Here is a 22,500-nt window from a genome sequence, read left to right as displayed (position 1 = left end):
CATGATGCATGTTAAAAATTGAAAAACTTTGAGAAGTGGCAACCTTCAACTTTTTCTGTTCAAACAAGTTTCTTAAGCCTATAGTTGTAGCTTTATCTGCTTCAAGATTCACTATTCCAAAATAGTGAGTGTGTGTATATGCGTATATATATATATATATATATATATATATATATATATACACACACATACATACTGAATTAGAGTTTAAAAGCATCTTTACATTTTTACTATTCTAAATTGTGTGAGTATGTATGTGTATATATATATTTATATATGTAGATATATATATTTGAAAGTGTTTGTGAAAATTACTTAATACAGTTTTAAGTATAAGGGGAATTTTTTTCAAGAAAGTTATAAAATCTTTTATCAGGATGTTACTAACCTTTTTGGAAAAATTCTTTTTTTTTCTAGTGTGTGTGAGCACTTTTATTTAACCTTTTCAAACACACAATATACATACATACATGTGTGTGTGTGTGTAAATGTATATATACAGTAGAACCATGGTTTTCAAACAACCTTGACCACGAATAAATCGTACTTTCTCACATTCATACAGTAGTACCTCGGTTTACGAAGGACTCTGATCACGAATAAATCATGCTTTATATATATCTATATCTCTAAATAAAGCGTATTACTCTACCTCTGGTATTTGAGTACTCTTTTTTTCCGCCTTGTTTCAAATTTGTGTGCTAATTCCGGTATATATATATATATATATATATATATATATATATATATATATATATATATATATATATATATATATATATAAATCAGATTGGCGGCTGGTGTTGCCGTCCGGTTTCACCAGTCCTCAGTCAAATCGTCCAACCCAGGCTAGCATGGAAAGCGGACGTTAAACAATGATGATGATGATGATGATGATATGTGTGTGTGTATATATATCAAGCACGATTTATTCGCAATCAGAGTTATATATATAGTGAGAGAGAGAGAGAGAGATAACGATGCATATAAACAGAGCAAGGCTTGACAGATATATAGATGGATACACATAGATATACATAGATACATATGACTACCAATATTGATAAAGATAATCACATACATGTACATGTACTAAGGTATCTTCAGCCGGATGAGCAGGTAGTGGAGTACCCCTCGTTAAGTAACTATTACTTCCAAGGTTCTGGTATTTATATATATATATATATATATATATATATATATATATATATATATATATATATATATTCTTTTACTTGTGTCAGTCATTTGACTGCGGCCATGCTGGGGCACCACCTTTAGTCGAGCAAATCAACCCCAGGATTTATTCTTCGTAAGCCTAGTACTTATTCTATCGGTCTCTTTTGCTGAACTGCTAAGTTACAGGGACGTAAACACACCAATGTCTGTTGTCAAGCGATGGTGGGAGGGGGACAAACACAGACACAAACACACAAATGTATACATACATCATCATCATCACCATTATCATCGTTTAACGTCTGCTTTCCATGCTGGCATGGGTCAGACATTTTGACTGAGGACTGGCATGCCGGGAGGCTGCACCAGGCTCCAATCTGATCCAGCAAGGTTTCTATAACTGGATGCCCTTCCTTACACCAACCACTCTGAGAGTGTAGTGGGTACTTTTTACATGACACCAGCACGGGGGCCAGCCAGGCACTATATATATATATATATATATATATATATATATGACAGGCTCCTTTCAGTTTCCATCTACCAAATCCACTCACAAGGCTTTGGTTGGTCCAAGGCTATAGTAGAAGACACTTGCCCAAGGTGCCACGCAGTGGGAATGAACCCGGAACCATGTGGTTGGGAAGTAAGCTTCTTATCACACACCTGCACTACATGTTTACTATGATGAGAATGTCAAGCTCTCATCTGTTCTGTGTGTGTGTGTGTGTGCGTGTCATTATTTAATGTTTATGCTTTATGATGGCGTGGATTTGATAGTCATGTGCATGTATAAATTTCACACGTTTCGTTCATTAGACTGTGGCCATGCTGGGGCACGAGCTTGAAGAATTTTAGTCAGACAAAACAACCACAGTACTTGATTTTTTAAATATTTTTGTAAAATCTGATACTTATTCTATCTTTTATATAGATATATGTGTGTATGTATATATATAGACACAGGAGTGGCTGTGTGGTAAGAAGCTTGCTTCCCAAGCACATGGTTCTGGGTTCAAGCACACTGTGTGGCATCTTCAGCAAGTGTTTTCTACTATAGCCTCGGGCCAACCAAAGCCTTGTGATTTGGTAGACGGAAACTGAAAGAAGCCCATCGTGTGTATGTATATATATATATATATATATATATATATATATATATATATATATATGTATGTATGTATGTATTAGTATGTCTGTATTTGTACCCCCACCATTGCTTGACAACCGGTGTCAGTGTGTTTACGTCCCCCATAACCTAGCGGTTCAGCAAAAGTGACCAATAGAATAAGTACTAGGCTTACAAAGAATAAGTCTTGCGGTCGATTTCTTCGACTGAAAGGCAGTGCTCCAGCATGGCCACAGTCAAAATGACTGAAACGAGTAAAATAAAATATATAAAACAGCACGCATGCACACATACACACACACACACACACACACACGTATACAGCTTTGTGTCGATGACAAAAGTATGTTGGTACGGCTGAGAGGTCAGAGTATTTGGCTTACAATCATAAGGTTACGAGTTCAATTCCTGGTGGTGCATTGTGTGCTTGAGCAAGACTCTTTATTGTTACATCACTCCAGTCCATTCAGCTGGCAAAAATGAACACATTTTGACTGTGGCCATGCTAGAGCACTGTCTTTTAGTCGAAGAAATTGACCCCTTGGACTTATTGTTTTCTAAGCTTGGTTCTTATTCTATCAGGGACATAAACACACCAACATCGGTTGTCAAGCAATGGTGGTGGTGGGGTCTTGTAATTCAAAGGATCAGCCATGTTACATTCTGTGTCACACTAAATCTCCCTAAGAACTACGTGTCTGAGGAGTACTCAGCCACTTGGCACGTTAATTTCACCAGCTGTTCCATTGATTAGATCAACCAGGACCCTTGTCCTTATAGCCAATGGAATGTCGCTCTGGGTAAAGGGACGCAGCTTTTAGTGTTTAAAGTATTCAATTCCCAGTCATTAGGTGATGTATTCAATTCCCAGACGTGTATGGCATCCTTGAGCAAGACACTTTATTTCACATTGCTCCAGTTCACACAACTGGCAAAAATGAGTTGTACCCGTATTTCAAAGGGCCGGCCTTGTCATACTGTGTCATGCTGAATCTCCCTGAGAACTACGTTAGGGGTACAAGTGTCTGTGGAATGCTCAACCACTTACACATTAATTTCATGAGCAGGCTATCCAGTTGATCGAATCAACTGGAACCCTTATCAACATAACCAACGGAGTGCCAGGTTATGTGTGTGCACCTCTACATGGGTGTGAGTAGAAGAAAAAAAACCTACTCAATACTAATTACATTATTTACATTATTTACATTCGATGGACATTTGTCCTCATCTTGTTTGTTGTTAACACGTTTCGGCTGATATACCCTCCAGCCTTCATCAAGTATCTTGGGGAAATTTCAAACCTGGGTTCTCATTCCTAAGGTATTTTTCAATGTCCTTTGAACTTTAGGCCTCACAGAGGCAATGATGAAAGACCGAGACCTCTGGAGATATGCTGTGACTGCAAAGACCTGGCAAATAAAGTGAGTTCATGGCTGTATCCTACACCAGTTTCGCATAACCAGCCCCAGCCCATTCAAAAGTACCTTGGATCGTAGGGTGACATGCTGTGCTTGAGGAGACCTATTGAGTCAAGTATATCAAAATCAAAATCAAATGGAAATTGTAGTTGTGATCCCTGTGCTGGTGGCATGAAAAAAGCAACATCTGAACGTGGCCAATGCCAGTGCCACCTCAACTGACTCCCATGCCAGTGGCACATAAAAAGCACCAACCGATCGTGGCTGTTGCCAGCCTCCTCTGGCCCCTGTGCCAGTGGCATGTAAAAAGCACCCACTACACTCACGGAATGGTTGGCGTTAGGAAGAGCATCCAGCTGTAGAAACACTGTCAGATCAGACTGGAGCCTGGTGCAGTCTCCTGGCTTCCCAGACCCCAGTCAAACCGTCCAACCCATGCCAGCATGGAAAACGGACGTTAAACAATGATGATGATGATGATGATGATGATGATTATTATGATTATTATTATTATTATTATTATTATTATTATTATTATTCAGGTCACTGCCTGGAATCGAACTCAGAATCTTGGGGTTAGTAGCCCGTGCTCTTAACCACTATGCCATATGCTCGTGGGCATATGAAGGCTGGAGGGTATATCAGTCAAAACTTTGTGTTAACAACAAACAAGATAAGGATAAATATCTATCTAATGTAAATAATGTACATAATTCCTCATCTCTTTAATATAGAACTGTGTCAATACTAATTCTTTGGGTATTGTTGTTTATTGTAAACAGGAAAACAAAACAAAGATGTGAAGGAGTAAAATTCTGTCCATTCAAATGAAGGCTTATGGCACCTCTTTGAGTTTCCAAACTCTTTTAATCAGCCAAACAATATTGATCTGTATTAGGAAGGAAAAAAATGTCACGGCAACATTCCATCGTCTTTTTTCATTCTCCCACAAAGTTAATAGCACTGGATCACCTGTTGATGAATGAATATACATGTGTGCATGTGTTTATAAGCATGTATGCATTTAGATGTGTGTGTGTGTGCATATAAAGTCCCAGATAAAACAACATGATCAATAATCTATACTCTATGTTATGTATAGAGTCCTACAATACATAAATGTTTTGTTGTTTGCGTTAAGGTAATCAATAATACCAAATAATACCTTTTATGCACATGTGTATATTGCATGTATGGATATATTTATATTTAAGCATGACTTTTATCTTTTTATCACAACGTGGCCAGGCTGGGGCATTGCTTTGAAAAATCTTAGTCAAACAAATCAACCCCTAGTATATTTATTTTTTTAAGCCTAGCACTTATTCTATTGGTCTCTTTTGCTGAACTGCAAGGTTATAGAGATGTAAACGAACCAACACCGGTTGTCAAGTGGTGGCAAACACTGATCCAAAGACACACACACACACACACACATGTAAATATGAATATATATGTAATGGGCTTCTTTAAGTTTCCGTCTACCAAATCCACTCACAAAGCTTTGGTTGACTCAAGGCTATAGCAGAAGATAGATGCACAAGTTGCTGTGCTTTGAGACTGAACCTGGAACCATGTGGTCAGGAAGCGAACTTCTTACCACACAGCCACTCCCTACATGTGTGTGTGTGTGTGTAAAGAATTCCAGGAGTATTGTGAGTGTGTCTTGTTTGTAATCTCACACATACACACCCACAATGTACGCACGCTCGCACACACGCACACACACACACACACACACACACACACACACACACACACATATCTGTGTTTCTGTCATTTGTGTGTGTGTGTGTATGTGTGCAGGCGTGGCTGTATGGTTAAGATCACATTGCAACCTCATGGTCTCTGGTTGAGTCCCGCTGTGTAGCCCCTTGGTCAAATGTCTTCTACAGACCCAGACTGACCCGTACAGGTTTGCATTAGGAAAGGCATCCAGCCATGGAGACCATGTCACAACTGACAGTTAGTCTGGTGCAGCTCTCTGATTTACCAGCTCCTGTGAAAGCGTTCAACCCATGCCAGCCGGGAAAACAGACATTAAATGGTGAGGATAATGCAATACATATTCTTCATTGTTTAATGTCCATGTTTGCATGGGTCTGACTGGATCATTGGGGCCAAATTTCTGCAGCTGGATGCCTTTCCTGTTGCCAACCCTCACCTGTTTTGCAGTAAGGCTTTCACATGGGCAGACATGAACTTTTATGGAAGACTGGAAATAACATCATTTGTATTATGATGATACTCATTTACAACCATCATATGATGTGAAAACAAGGACACACACAAAACACACATGAATACATATATATATATACACATACATATATCCAAAAAAGTAAGGAATGGAAGAGGTAAAACACAAACTACAAATGTTTCATAGCAAAGCAATGCTAGTTACATAAGTTGTAACAAATGCAAAACCAGCCTAGCTAATCTTCAGGTCCTGTATATACATATATATATATATATATATATATATATATATATATATATACATATATATATACACACACACACATATATATGATGGTCTGCTTCCGGCTTCTACCGCATCACAAGGCTTTGGTTGATCTAAGGTTATAGTAGAAAATGCTTGCTCAAGGTGTCACACTGTGGAACTGAACCCAAGACCACATGGTTGGGAAGCAAACTGGTTAGCCATGCCTCTCTTGTATATGAATATATATGTGTGTGTGTGTGTGTGTGTGTACTCCCCCCTCTCTCTCTCTCTCTCTCTATATATATATATATGTATGCTTTATATACATTTAAACATATATATTCATGCATATGTATATGTGTATATGTATATATATGTATATATGTAAATATATATATGTGTATATATGTGTGTGTGTGTGTGTATTCGTATCTAAGCCTTATATACATTTATACAATCTCTCTCTATAAAAAAAAATGTACATATATATGCTTATGGATACATGCAAACATATATATATTTGTGCTTCTGTATGTATATTTACAATCCTTCCAATGTATATTTACAGTTCTGGAAGTGTATCAATGCAAGAATAATTATGGAATTGTTTAAAAAGATATTTAACTTCACACACCCACACACACACACATGCTTGCACATAATTTCAAATCATGTAATTGTGTGTGGGTGTGTTCACAGATAGGTGTACATAAATATGTTTACATACAGTTTCAACTGAATTGTATGCACATATGCATATGTATACATATTGTGTGCATGTGTAGATAGATAAATAGATAGATAGGTACATAAATAAATAGATAGATAGACAGATAGATAGATAGATAAATAGATAGATAGATAGATAGATAGATAGACACACAGATAGATATCGATAGATAGATAAAGAGAAGCACATATAGATAGATAGATAGACAGACAGACACATATAAATAGGTAGATAGATAGACAGACACATAGATAGATAGATAGATAGATAGACACACAGATAGATAGACAGACAGACAGATATCGATAGATAGATAAAGAGAAGCACATATAGATAGATAGATAGATAGACAGACAGACACATATAGATAGATAGACAGACAGACAGACACATATAGATAGATAGACAGACAGACAGACACATATAGATAGATAGACAGACAGACAGACACATATAGATAGATAGACAGACAGACAGACACATATAGATAGATAGATAGACAGACAGACACATATAAATAGGTAGATAGATAGACAGACACATAGATAGATAGATAGATAGATAGATAGATAGACACACAGATAGATAGACAGACAGACAGATATCGATAGATAAATAAAGAGAAGCACATACAGATAGATAGATAGATAGACAGACAGACAGACAGACAGACAGACAGACACATATAGATAGATAGACAGACAGACAGACACATATAGATAGACAGATAGACAGACAGACACATATAAATAGGTAGATAGATAGACAGACACATAGAGATAGATAGATATAGATAGATAGATATATGTGCGTGCATGCGTGTTCATATCTGTATATGTATATATGTGGATGCTTGCTTTTGAACAAACACACACATATATATATATTAGAATTTTATATATTAAAAGAAGGCAATACTGAAATGCATATCATTTGAATTACATAAACACACACAAAGGCATGTACATGCATATGCATATATATATACTTACACACACGTGTGTGTGTGTGTGTGTGTGTGTATTAATGTAGTACCTCCAAGACAATTAACTGTTACATTCCAAAGTGATTTCCTAATACCAAATTCCAATTCTGCAAACAATATATATCGTGTATTGATATAGCATGTTGTGCAGGACGTTTATTAATATCAGAAAACATGTAAGATTTTCATTTTTATTGGAAATTTAAAATGGTAATATGTATATTCCAGTAAATGCGTATAAATGTGAAGAAGGGATTCAATATACATACTTTTATCATGTGCTTATGTGTAGGTGGAAGTGTGTGTATATGCACAGCACACACAGGCACATATATAGATATATATATAGGCTCATATGATATATATGTATATATATATATATATATATATATATATATATATATATAGGTGCAGGTGTGGCTGTGTGGTAAGTAGCTTGCTTACCAACCTCATGGTTCCGGGTTCACTCCCACTGTGTGGCACCTTGGGCAAGTGGCTTCTACTATAGTCTCAGGCTGACCAAAGCTTTGTGAATGGATTTGGTAGAGGGAAACTGAAAGAAGCCCATCATTGGCACCCATGCCAGTGGAGTGCTAAGAACACCATCCGAGGGTGACCACTGCCAGAACAGCTGATTGGCTTCCATGCCGGTGGCACATAAAAAGCACCATTCGAACGTGATCGTTACCAGCATTGCCTTACTGGCACTTGTGCTGGTGGCACTTGAAAAAACATTTGAGCAATGTCATTGCCAGTGCTGTTGGACTGGCTCCTCTGCAGGTGGCACATAAAATACACCATTTCGAGCGTGGCTGTTGCCAGTACCGCTTGACTGGCCCTCGTGCAGGTGGCACGTAAGAGCACCCACAACACTCTCAGAGTGGTTGGCGTAAGGAAGAGCATCCAACTGTAGAAACTCTGCCAAATCAGATTGGAGCCTGGTGTAGCCATCTGGTTCACCAGTCCTCTGTCAAATCGTCCAACCCATGCTAGCATGGAAAGCGGACGTTAAACGATGATATGTATGTATTTGTGTGTCTGTGTTTGTCCCCCATTGCTTGACAACCGATGTTGGTGTGTTTACGTCCCTGTAACCTGGCGATTCGGCAAAAGAGACTGATAAAATAAGTACTAGGCTTACAGAGAATGAGTCCGGAGGTCGATTTACTCGACTGAAGGTAATGCTCCAGCATGGCCGCAGTCAAAATGACTGAAACAAGTAAAGGAATATAAGAATGAAAGAATAGGCACAGGCGTGGCTGTGTGGTAAGAAGTTTGCTTCCGAACCACATGATTCCAGGTTCAGTCCCACTATATAGCACATTTGGCAAGTGTCTTCTACTATAGCCTTTGGCTGAACAAAGCTATGCAAGTGGATTTGGTAGATGGAAACTGCAAGAAGCCTGTTGTATGTATGTATGTATGTGTGTGTGTGTGTGTGTGTGTGTGTGTGTGTATGTGTGTCACAACAGCTTGACTGCAGATGGTGGTGTGTTTACATTTCCGTAACTTAGCAGTTTGGCAAAAGAGATAAAAGAAATAAGAACCTGGCTTTACTAAGCAAGTACTGGGATCAATTCATTCAACTAAAATTTCATCAAGGTGATGCCCCAGCATGGCCACACTCATATGTCTTCACATCACAACAGCTCAGTCATTTAACTCTTTAGCACTGAAACCAGTTATATCTGGTCCAAATATTCTACCTGTTTTATGTTCAAACTGGCCAGGTCCAGCCTCTCACACCTATCCTGCAATGTCATCGTAAAAATAAACAATCACGTCATCGAAGCAATGAGATGATGTACGATTAATTCAAAACAATATGATTGAAAAACATTAGGTTCGTCAGAGTTAATCTGATTTTTAAAACGTTAAACGTTTTACGAAGCGATGTTTTAAAGCTTAATTGATATATTCAAATTTAGCAACAGTTAAAATTTATAGACATTAAAATAATTAAAGAACAAAAATTTCCTTCCTGTGTTCCAGGCACAGTTTTGTTTTGTTTGTTCTTTTTATAGAACTGTGAAAATAAAATGAAAAATTCACCTGTTTGTTGTGTAAATTTAAACACACAGTTGTTGTGTCTTGAACCAGATACTATGAAATACATTTTTGTGGTTTGTTTGTTTACCCGTAAGTGTTATTTCAATATTTCACCAAGTCTTGTTTTAGTATGTCACTAACAACTTGGGAGATATGGAAAAATGTAGTGCCATGTCCTGGGATGACTTTTGACTAATCTGTGTTTTTAGTGATTGAGAAACCTCAACAGTTTTACAAAGAGAAAATATCATAGATTGTTGTACTGGGTTTCAAATTAAATAACACACACACATGTATATATGTATGTGTGTAGGTCTGTATGTATGTATGTATGTATGTATGTATGTATGTATGTGTGTGTATGTATGTAGGTGTGTGTATGTATGTATGTATGTGTGTATGTAGGTGTGTAAGTATGTATGTATGTATGTATGTATGTATGTATGTATGTGTGTGTGTATGTATGTATGTGTGTATGTATGTATGTGTGTATGTATGTATATGCATATATATATGTATGCATGCATGCATGTATGTATGTGTGTATGTATGTATGTGTATGTATGTATGTATGTAGGTGTGTATATATGTGTATAAGTATGTATGTATGTGTGCATGTCTGTATGTGTGTAGGTGTGTATGTATGTGTGTATGTATGTATGTGTGTATGTATGTATATGTGTGTATGTATGTACCCATGCATGTATGTATGTATGTATGCATGCATACCTGTGTGTATGTGTGTGTGTATGTATGTTTGTATGTATGTATGTGTGTATGTATGTATGTATGTACGTACATATGCACGTATGTATTTATGTATGTATGTCATTATTCAGTTTATTTCAAGATTTCTTGCCAATAGAGAAAGATCTGGTTTCGAACCTAGATCCAAGGTTCCTTCATTGGAATCTCAACATCAACAACAGGGTATTTTTGTTTGTATATATGCATGTATGTATTTACCAAGCTTAAAATATAAGTAATGGGGTCAATCATTTGACTAAATTCTTCAAGGCAGTGCCCCAGCATGGCCACAGTCTAAAGACTGAAACAAATTAAAGATTTGCGACCAAATACTATTTTTCAGAGGAAGAATGATCTCAGTTCTTTTGATCTTAAGTCAACAACTACAGACTGATAATACCTTTAGTTACATATTCAGGTTGATATTCTTTTCTACTCTAGGCACAAGGCCCGAAATTTTTGGGGTGGGGCCAGTTGATTAGATCGACCCCAGTATGCAACTGGTACATAACTTATCGACCCTTATTGACACATGCTCTCATTCGAAGGTGGAACATTGCTATTGAGAGAGACGGTGGCTATGTTGAGAAGTATGGATGTGATCCACAGAGGACCAGCTTCATTTTGATGTATGATACATGTTCCTGTGTTGGAAATTATACCTGTCCTAAATAAAATACTTTTTGACTCACCCTCGTACAATGTCATTCTAAAAATACTCAATCACACCATCAAAATGTTGATGCATGATTAATTAAAAATATTATGAATAATTAAGCATAATCATTTGGCAGAATGATCTTGAGGCTAAATGGTTAAAATGGTATTCTTCTTCGTCCACATTTTTAGAATCTCCTTGGACCCTACTTTATAGTTTGTCCCCTGACCATTGCAAGGGTCAAAGCAGATTCAAATCTCCTTCCTGTATCACTGGCTTTCCTTACATTGGGCCCCTGCTATTTAGGATTTTCATTCAAAAGGAAAATCACTCACACTCACTTGGTCACTCTCACACTCAATTACACTCTCTGAGACACACTCAGTCACATTCACACTTATTCAGTCACACTCACTTGGTCACATCCACACTCAGTCACATTCACTAAGACACACTCGCACTTGCTAAGTAACACTCACTCTTGTTCAGTCATATTTACACTCATTGAGACACTCTCGCTAGTCACTCACACTGGCTCAGTCACATACACACATCACTGAACTCTTACCTCCCTGCCTTCTTGCCCCAGCTCCCTCCACTCACTTCGGTTTCACCCCCACCCATACACTTCTGTTCCCCCCCTCACACTCCAACCTCACAACACCCCCACAAACTCACACACACCACACCACATCACACCTTAGGCTTTCACTGGAAGAATTTCAAAGTAACATCAGACAATTCTAGGATGTGAAGGGAGGCAAGTGATGTGGTGGGGGGGTGAGGATGGAAAAAAAAGGGGGAGGAAAGACAAGAGAATAGATGAACTAGAAATGGCCCTGCAGGGTGGGGAAAAGGACCGGGGGGGGGGAGTTGTTCCCCTTCCCCCTCCTCTTGGCTGCCCCCCCCCCCCCCCCGAAGACTTTAAGACTTTGGAATTCAGTGAATTTGGTAGGCTGGGCGTTGTTCCCTTGCTCCCTTCTTTGGGGTTGGAGGTGGATATCATCTGTTCATCTGTGGAGGGGATGAGAAGGAAAGAAGGGTTATAAAGGGTGCCAGTTAAAGGAACAATCTGTCTTCTTACCTCCTACCCCCTCCCGCTACCCAGCTTCTGCCTCTTTAACTGCCAACACCACCACCACCACCACCATTATAGATACCCCCCCCCCCCCGCCTCTTACTATACAATCTCAAGCCACTAAAGAAGTCTCCATGCGGTCATTTGAAATGCTAGAAATAGCAGCAGCCAAATGTCCTTGAAATCATCTCTCACTGTGTTGAAAAAGCAAAAAGGATTCTTTGATTGACGCCACTCTGGATTCATGGCATATAGGGAATAGGGCAGGGTGGGCATGGGTTGGAACGCCTTTGATCCTAAGTCTCCTAGATCAGGAATCAGGATTGGCCTTGGGTGAAACAGCTACTACTACTACTACTACTATTACTACTAATTCTACTAGAACTGCTGTTATTACTGTTACTACTACTACTACACTGTTACTGCTGACAACAATGACAACAACAGCAACAACCACAACATGAGAAGCACCGTATTAATTAAAATAATTACAATTATTAAAACAATAAGTATGATTTTTTTTTTTAAATGAGATTTTAAATTTGTCTTGCCGTCACCCTTGAGTTGATTTGAGGTTTATATTTCAATTTACATTGTCTTGTAGTAGTAGTAGTAGTAGTAGTAGTAATTTACAATCCAATGTGACTCCCTAATTGAGGTTCGGAGACCAGATGCTGTTGTGGTAGATAAAGGGGAAAAAAGGGGAAATGAAGATCACAGATATTGGAACACTTAGAGATGCAGGCAGAATTGACAAAGAATTAGAAAAGATTGAAAAGTACAGACTACTAAAAGACGAACTTGCAGAGAATGTGGACTATTAGGGAGAGTGTCTGTCATTCCAATAGTTGTAAGGGCACTCGGAGCATTAACAACCAAGTCTGAGAAATGTGTCAGAAAAATCGGAATTGGAATGGGAGCAGAGCAAACCCCCAAAACTGCTCTGTTAAAGGACAGCTAGGATTCTGAGATTGGTACTTGGATGTTGAATGTCTCCCACGATAAATAACAACCAAGTATCAGAGCTTATAATGTGCAGAAAAAGACCGTGTAAGACCGCTAACTGCAGGCTGCTGTCTGCTCTCACAGAATCTACCAGAACAAACAAGATCGAACGTTCTGAGAAGTAAAACAACAACAACAATGATAATAATAATGATAATAATAATAATAATAATAATAATGATAATTAATTCGTTTTATTGGCCACAGGGGCTAATATCAATTAAAAACATGTAAGGACAAAGACAGGACGAAGGTTACAAAAGGTTTTGTCCGAAAAGGTAGGAAAGTTCATCTAAACAGAGGAAGAAAACGGAGAGATAATAATAATAATGATAATAATAATGGTTTCAAATTTTGGCACCAGGCCAGCAAGTTCAGGGAAAGGTATCAGTTGATTCCATCAGCATCAATGCTTCATTGGTACGTATTTTATCATCCCTGGAAGGATGAAAGGCAAACGGAATTTGAACTCAGAATTTAAAGACCAGGTCTGGCTAACTCAAATTACATTGCAGGTCACTTAACTCACAGAGAGATTTTTGAGAGCCGCTTGCATACTTTAGTCAAATAATCAAATTACGGAATGAAGAGAGTTTCATGTTTTTTGTTTGTTTAAAATTATAAAATTGTAGGCTATTGTTTTATTGCCACTTTCAAATTTTTTATTTATTTTGAAACAAATGTTTTACACAAACAATTTTATTTTGAAATTAAACACAAGCAAGAAAGCATCAAACGGGCTGCAAGATAAAAGTCTGCAGGCCACATGTGTCCCATGGGCCTCAGGTTGGCCAGCCCCGTTTAAGACGGACAAAATACCATTTAAGGCATTTTGTTCAGCATGCTAATAATTCTGTCGAATGATCATAATAAGGATTCCATATTATGTTCCAAGGCCAGTAGTTTCAGGAGAAGGGGTTAGTCAATTACATTAACCCCAGTGCATAACTGGTACTTATTTCATCGCCCCTGAAAGGATGAAAGTTATAGTCAACCTCGGCAGAGTTTGAACTCAGAACATAGAGACAACTAAAATGCTCCTAAGCATTTTGCCTGGTGTGCTAACGATTCTTCCATCTTGCCACCTTAACGATAATTATGATAATAATGTTTTTTCTTCTGCAGTTTCTTGTGCATTTCAACTGCACCACCTGATGCACCGCCATCTTCCTGAAGTGTGTGCGCAGTATTGAGTTCTTATTTTTGTTGTGATTGGAGAGAGACTAGACTCCTTCTGTTGGTTGACGGCATCAGTTTGTTTTGTGATGGGATTTACTTTCTTCTTTCTTGTTCTTTTAGTGTTTGTTCTGTTTTACCTGGTGGTGAGTGGAATGTGAGTCATGTTGTTTTAATGGGTCTTCATCTTGGATACGTTGTGTGAGTTGGGTTATTTTAAATTATTCAATGCTTCTTGTATAAAGTGTGTGTGTGTGTTGTGTGTGGAGTGTTCTGTTTGAGCCATTGGATTGACAATATCTTGCACTAGATGTAGGTTGTTCCAAGCAGAGTTATTTTTTAAGCAGTGTGTAGTGTTGTGAACTCTGCTATGGCTTCCATATTCCTTGCCATATTTTTTAAAAATCATTCCTAATGCTCCAATTACTTGTTGTACCATTTTCACCCTCATGCACCACATCTTGAATGTTTCAATTTCAACATCCTTGTATTTTGATAGCTTTCCTACTTTTTTTTCAGACAATATCTTCAGCAGAATGGATTGCAACATCTTTCGGTGTTCTTGTTTGTTTTATAATTGGTGTCTTAACAGTTCACCTTGACATTTTTTGTCAGTTTGGATGGTCATATACTCTTACTCCCTCTTTTACTTGTTTCAGTCATTTGACTGTGGCCATGCTGGAGCACCGCCTTTTGTCGAGCACATCGACCCCAGGACTTATTCTTTGTGAGCCTAGTACTTATTCTATCAGTTTCTTTTGCCGAACTGCTAATTTACAGGGACGTAAACACACCAGCATCGGTTGTCAAGCGATGTTGGGGGGGACAAACACACACACACAAACATACACACACACACACACACACACACACACACACACACATATATATATATATATACACATATATACGATGGGCTTCTTTTAGTTTCCATTAACCAAATCCACTCACAAGGCTTTGGTCGGCCCGAGGCTATAGTAGAAGACACTTGCCTAAGATGCAACGCAGTGGGACTGAACTCAGAACCATGTGGTTGGTAAGCAAGCTACTTACCACACAGCCACTCCTGCACCAATTTTTTGTTGCCAGGTCATTATCAAATTAAATCAAATCAAATCAAAGAAAATTAAATTAAATTTATTGGCAGCAGAAGAGCACAATGTACTTAAGCCATGTAAAAAACAAAAAACAAAAAAACCCAGTTATTGTTATATACAGTTTTATACATTGTCGCCACAGTTATCCAGAGCCTCTTTGAACAGGGGAGTGGTGGGCAGTCAAATGACATCTTGTGGTAACTTGTTCCACAGGGCTGCAATATGGATGGATAATGCGGCCTTCCACCTGTTGAGCCGAAAGTGTCAGGAATAGAGTTTGGTACTGTGTTTGCTACATGTTCATACAACTATTATTATTATTATTATCATCATCACTGTGAGCAAGCGCTTTTGAGTTTCCAAGGCTGAGAGAAAAAGATGGAGAGAGGGCTTTTGCCCTAGTGGTCAGGGCACTTGGCATCAACCACATTTGGATGAATTGTAATAATATATATTACATTAATTAATTAATTGATAATAATAGTTATATTAATGATAATAATGCCTTAATGAAAATAATAACAATAAAGCAATAAGAAGGCATCCTGTGCAGAGAGGGGAGGAGGCAACAATTATTATTTTAATAATTAATTATTATTATTAAGGTGGCGAGCTGGCAGAAACGTTAGCATGCCGGGCGAAATACTTAGCAGTATTTCATGTCTTTACATTCTGAGTTCAAATTCCGACGAGGTCAACTTTGCCTGCCATCCTTCGTGGGGGGGGAGGGGTCGATAAATTAAGTACCAGTTACGTACTGGGTCGATCTAATTAACTGGTCCCCCCCCAAAAAAAAAATTTCGGGCCTTGTGCCTAGAGTAGAAAAAAGAAGGAAAAAAAAATAATAAATTATTATGGTTATGATAATGATATCAATTATCATAATTATTATAATAATACTAGTAATTTTGATACTAATTACAGTAATAATGTTGATGCTGATAAGAGCGATTACAATGATGTTGGTGATGATGATGACAATGATGATAATAATTATGGTGATGATGGGAGTGAGCGCCCCCCCCCCCCCCCAGAATGGTGTTTTTTGGGTAAAGACTGCTGACACATCATGTGTCAACCAAGTACAGTTTACTAAGAATAAAGCTGTGTCATTCCTTTTTTTTTTTGGTGGATGGTGGGGGGGATGTGCCCCTTCTTCTTAGTCAAACTTGGGAAACACAAAAAAAAAGACACAAAGGATCTCACAACAATCAGAGGAAAATCATCAGTCATCAGAAATGAGGGGAAAGGGGGGAAAATAAGGACCATCTTATCCATGCAGTCACCAAATATGGAACCAGATTAGTTGCAACGAAAATAGTAAAATAAATAAAAATCCATCATATGCAGCGGGTTGGGGGGGGGGGGGGGCATTAGTATATATCTTTCCATCTCTCACCTTTTTCATGTTTCAGTTGTTAGACTACGGCCATGCTGGGGCACCACTTTGGAGAATCTTTGTTTGAATAAATCGACTTCGGTACCTCTTTTTTTTTAGATCATGATATTTATTTTATTGGTCTCTTTTGCCAAATTACTAAGTTATGGAGACACAAAATCACCAAATCCAGTTGTCAAGAGATGGTGAGAGGACAAACAGACACACACACATACGATGGGCTTCTTTCAGTTTCTGTTTACCAAATCCCCTCACACTAGATTTTTGAGGGAGTGGGTGAGTCAATCACATCGACCCCAGTGCTCAACTGGTATCTATTTTATCAACCACAAAAAAAGGACGTAAGGCAAAGTTGACTTTGACAGAATCTGAACTCAGGACATAAGGGTCAGATGAAATGCTGTTAAGCATCTTGCCCAATGTGGCAATGATTCTGCCCAACTTGCTGACTTAATTCTTGACCAGCACCCTCCCCTCAAATTTCAAGGGCAGAAAGAAAGTCAATCATACTCACCCCAGTATTCAACTGGTACTTATTTTATTGACACAGAAAGCTACTAGGCACCATATTCAACAGGCTAACGTTTCTACCAGCTCACCACCTGAATAATAATAATAATAATAATAATAATAATAATCCTTTCTACTATAAGCACAAGGCCTGAAAATTTGGGGGAGGAGACTGGTCGGTTACCCCAGTGTTTCTTCTGATACTTATTTTACTGACCTCGAGAGGATGGCAGGCAAAGTCAACCTCGGTGGAATTTGAACTAAGAATGTAGCAGCAAGCGAAATACTGTTAAGCATTTCGTCCTGCGTGCTAATGACTCTGCCAGCTTACCACCTCAATAATAATAATAATAATAATAATAATAATAATAATAATAATAATAATAATAATAATAATAATAATAATAATAATAATAATAATAATAATAATAATAATAATAATAATAATAATAATAATAATAATAATAATAATAATAATAATAATAATAATAATAATAATAATAAGAAGAAGAAGAAGAAGAAGAAGAAGAAGAAGAAGAAGAAGAATGATGATAATAATATTTTATAGGATTGAGGTAACTCCTCCAGAAGGTATACAGTAGCAAAAAAAAAGAAGATTGCCATTGTTATCAAGTGAACAATATTTCGGTATCTTGCGTGCCTTCCACAGGTTCAAAAAATAAACTTGTCAATCTACTTCATTGGCACTCTTCTTTTTTTTTGCTTCTTAATAATGATAATAATAATAGTAATAATAATAATAATAAATGCTCTGATGCAGTACCAACCAAGTATTGGCTCTCATAGCTTCTGATCTTAATTGATTGGAAGTGTTATCATGTACATTGTTTTATCTTGGTATAAAAGATGGGCTACAGCAAATATTCTGCTCAATACCCCAGATTTGCTTGTCAGTTGTTTGACCTTAAACCAGTTGAGTATGTCCCTTGGTGGCTGATGATATGTGCATCTCTGATCATGAGCAGAAGTAGTGGGGGAGCATCATAGCCACATGTTGAGAGGAATTCTTTGGGGTTTGAATAATTTACCTCTGGAAATATGAGTGTTTCGTTCATCGTCCTTCAAACAAACCTTCATCAGGAACCTTTTTGGCAGGATGGGCTACTCGACCTGAAGAAAATTGTAACTGTGCCCCACCTGCGAGGTCATGTGCTGTTTATCTTGATATGAGATCACCATGTTGCACACATGTGATGCATGTGCCTAGTGTCCCCTTATCAGTGTACGTGTGAGTGCATTTATACCCCAATGTCACTTTGATGACATGCACTGCTCTCTCACTCAATAATAATAATAATAATAATCCTTTCTATATTAACCACTGATGTTTTATATAAGAGATTAGGGATCATACAGGACAATACAATACAAATATAGAGTGGGATTGAATCATGTAAAAAGGGAATAACAATAAAAATATTGTGAAGTATATTTGCCACCTAAATGTGGCTAACCCCTTAAGGGTCAATGCTACTGTAGCTTGTAGCCCCAGGAAGACATCTCCTGCAGCTGGCTATTGACACACTTTGCAAATACTGATAAGGCACAGAAAGTGTGTCAATAGCCAGCTGCAGGAGATGTCTTCCTGGGGCTAAAAGCTACAGTAGCATCAACCCTTAAGGGGTTAGCCACATTTAGGTGGCAAATATACTTCACGATGTCATGCAACTACTGTTTATACCTAACTCAGAGATTTAATAAAAATATTATAACAAATGAATCCCCAAAAGAGGGAGATTTCCAAGGGCTGCTTGCAGAAACCCCACAAAACCAGGATTGTTCCTAGTTTACTCTTTTACTCTTTTACTTGATTCAATCATTTGACTGTGACCGTGCTGGAGCACCGCCTTTAGTCGAGCAAATCGACCCCAGGACTTATTCTTTGGAAGCCTAGTACTTATTCTATTGGTCTCTTTTGCCGAACCACTAAGTTACGGGGACGTAAACACACCACTATCTGTTGTCAAGCGATGGTGGGGAGACAAACACAGACACAAACACACACACATATACATATACATATACATATATACGACGGGCTTCTTTCAGTTTTCCGTCTACCAAATCCACTCACAAGGCTTTGGTCAGCCCGAGGCTATAGTAGAAGACACTTGCCCAAGGTGCCATGCAGTGGGACTGAACCCGGAACCATGTGGTTGGTAAGCAAGCTACTTACCACACAGCCACTCCTGCGCCTTTTGGATAGCTTTCATTAGAGACCTTCTCAAATAAGTATTAGCCTAGGATTACACAACAGCAGCAGCAGCAGAGATTAGCCCTGTCTTCACGGATGTTCTTACAATTTAGTAAAGAATTACCAGAAACAGTAGTAATCTGATTGTGGGGGCTTCCTGCTGATAAAGTAACTGGGTTAGGGGTCAGGAACTTTATGCTCCAACTACATTAAACTCACAATAATGCTAATCAGTGCTGACAACTACAACCTCACTCTCTAGCAAACAACAACAACATTATTATCCACATTGAAAATACTACTACTACCACTACCACTACTACTACTGTTACTACTACTACTACTACTACTACTACTACTACTACTACTACTATTACTTCCACCACTGCTACTACTACCACTACCACTACTAATACTACTATTACTACTACTACTATTACTACTACCGCTGCTGCTGCTACTACTACTACTACTACTACTATTACTACCACCACTGCTGCTGCTGCTACTACTACTACTACTACTACTACTACTACTACTACTACTACTACCACCACCACCACTACTACTACTACTACCACTACTACTACTACTACCACCACTACTACTACTACTACCACTACTACTACTACTTATAATAAAAATGATAATGATACTTTCTATTATAGGCACAAGACCTGAAAATTTGTTGGGGGAGAGGGCTAGTCAATTACATTGACCCCCAGTGCTCAACTGGTACTTATTTCATCAACCCTGAAAGGATGAAAGGCAAAGTTAACCTTGGCAGAATTTGAACCCAGAATGCAAAGACAGATGAAATGCCATTGAGCAGTTTGTCCGCCATGCTAATAATTCTGCTGCCTCACTGCCGTCTGCCTATGCAGTAATAATAATAATAATAATAATAATAATGATAATAATAATAGTAATACATTTCTTTTATTAGCCACACAGGGCTCAACAAAGATGGGACGAATACAATGTAGAGCTTTTCTTTTCAGGAGGGGGAAGGAAGAGAAAAAAAAAAAAAGGTAGAGGTGGGTGTCGATCAAAAGGGACCGAGAAAAAAAAAAAAACGATCAATAAGGATCGTGTATCACAGTAATGTTCTCGTGTAAAAAGAGGGGAGGACAGTTTAGGTTTAGCCGTGGAAAGAAAAGCCTACGGAAAAGACCACGGTAACCTTGGTCAATATTGTCATTGCAGAAACTATAACAGTAAGTGACTCTCTTTTGCCTTTTTGTTTTTTGTCTGGATAATAATAATAACAAAAGCATTCAGAGAGCACAGACCTCTGCCAAAGCAACACCAACGTCCTCTCAACGATTAGCCGGAGATGATTTTTAAAATGAGAATATCTGAAATAAACTCAACTGCTCTCACAAATGAGAATGCTACAAATGAACACAACTACTCTCAAAAATTAAGTAAAAAATACAGGAAAAATAATCCAGAACCCTTGTCTGGTACCGGATCGATTCCAAAATCTAATCAGTCTGTGCCAGTCATGAGGTCAAACATCCCTGAGAGTGTCATCTGAATCCATCCAGCGGTTCTTGAGATATCTTGTCCACAGACAAACAAACAAACAAGCACAGTTGAAAGCAATACCTCTGCCTTCGCTAAGGCAAAGCTAATAATAATAATAATAATAATAATAATAATATGGGAGGTTAAGCAGTTGTGCTCGATGAAAAAGGTAGCAGTAGTGCCAATAATTGTTGGAGCCCTGGAAACAGTGAACAAAAATCTTGAGAAGTACATGGAACAAATAGGGGCTGCAATAAGGGTGGAGCACTTGCAGAAAACAGTACTGCTTGGAACCACTCGAATACTCCGGAAGGTGCTTGAAAAATAAAGGGTGTTACCTTAGTTCACTGGTAGTGAACAGCTGACACTATTGTACATCTCCAGCGTTAGAAGCTGTGCAAAGGCAATAATAATAATAATAATAATAATAGTTTCAAATTTTGGTACAAGGCCAGTAATTTAGAGGGAAGTGGAGAAGACAATTACACTGACCCCAGTGCTAAACTGGTACTTATTTTTATTGACCTCGAAAGGGATGGAAATCAAAAATTAAACTCAGCAGAATTTGAAATCAAAACATAATGAGTGGCTGTGTGGTAAATAGCTTGCTTACCAACCACTTGGTCTCAGGTTCAGTCCCACTGCTTGGCACCTTGCGCAAGTGTCTTCTTCTATAGCCTCGGGCCGACCAAAGCCTTGTGAGTGGATTTGGTAAATGGAAACTGAAAGAAGCCTATCGTATATATATATGTGTATATATATGTATGTGTGTATATATTTGTGTGTCTGTGTTTGTCCCCCCAACATCGCTTGACAACCGATGCTGGTGTGTTTACATCCCCATAATCTAGCGGTCCGGCAAAAGTGACCGATAGAACAAGTACTAGGCTTACAAAGAATAAGTCCTGGGGTCGATTTGCTCGACTAAAGGCGGTGCTCCAGCATGGCCACAGTCAAATGACTGAAGGAAGTAAAAGAGTAAAAGAGTAATGAAAAGCCACTAAGCACTTTACCCATGCCATAATGATTCTGCCAGCTCACTGCCTTATAATGATAATATTAATAGTTCCAAATTTTAGCACAAGGCCAGCAATTTCAGGGAGGTGGCTTAGTCAATTACATCGACCCCAGTACTCAACTGGTACC

The 22,500-nt window shown here is 38.2% G+C and overlaps 1 protein-coding gene across 3 annotated transcripts in view; it reads left to right on the top strand.

Moving 5' to 3' along the window:
* The window catches only part of LOC106877481 (heparan sulfate glucosamine 3-O-sulfotransferase 5), a 470,569-nt gene that overhangs the window by 8,418 nt on the left and 439,651 nt on the right, over positions 1 to 22,500 (top strand). The window lies entirely within an intron of this gene.

The sequence above is a fragment of the Octopus bimaculoides genome, chromosome 10 (assembly GCF_046866305.1).
Source record: "Octopus bimaculoides isolate indiv1 chromosome 10, ASM4686630v1, whole genome shotgun sequence".
Lineage (NCBI taxonomy): Eukaryota > Metazoa > Mollusca > Cephalopoda > Octopoda > Octopodidae > Octopus > Octopus bimaculoides.
The sequence above is the reverse complement of the archived record's forward strand: the minus strand, read 5'-3'. Positions and strand labels throughout refer to the sequence as shown.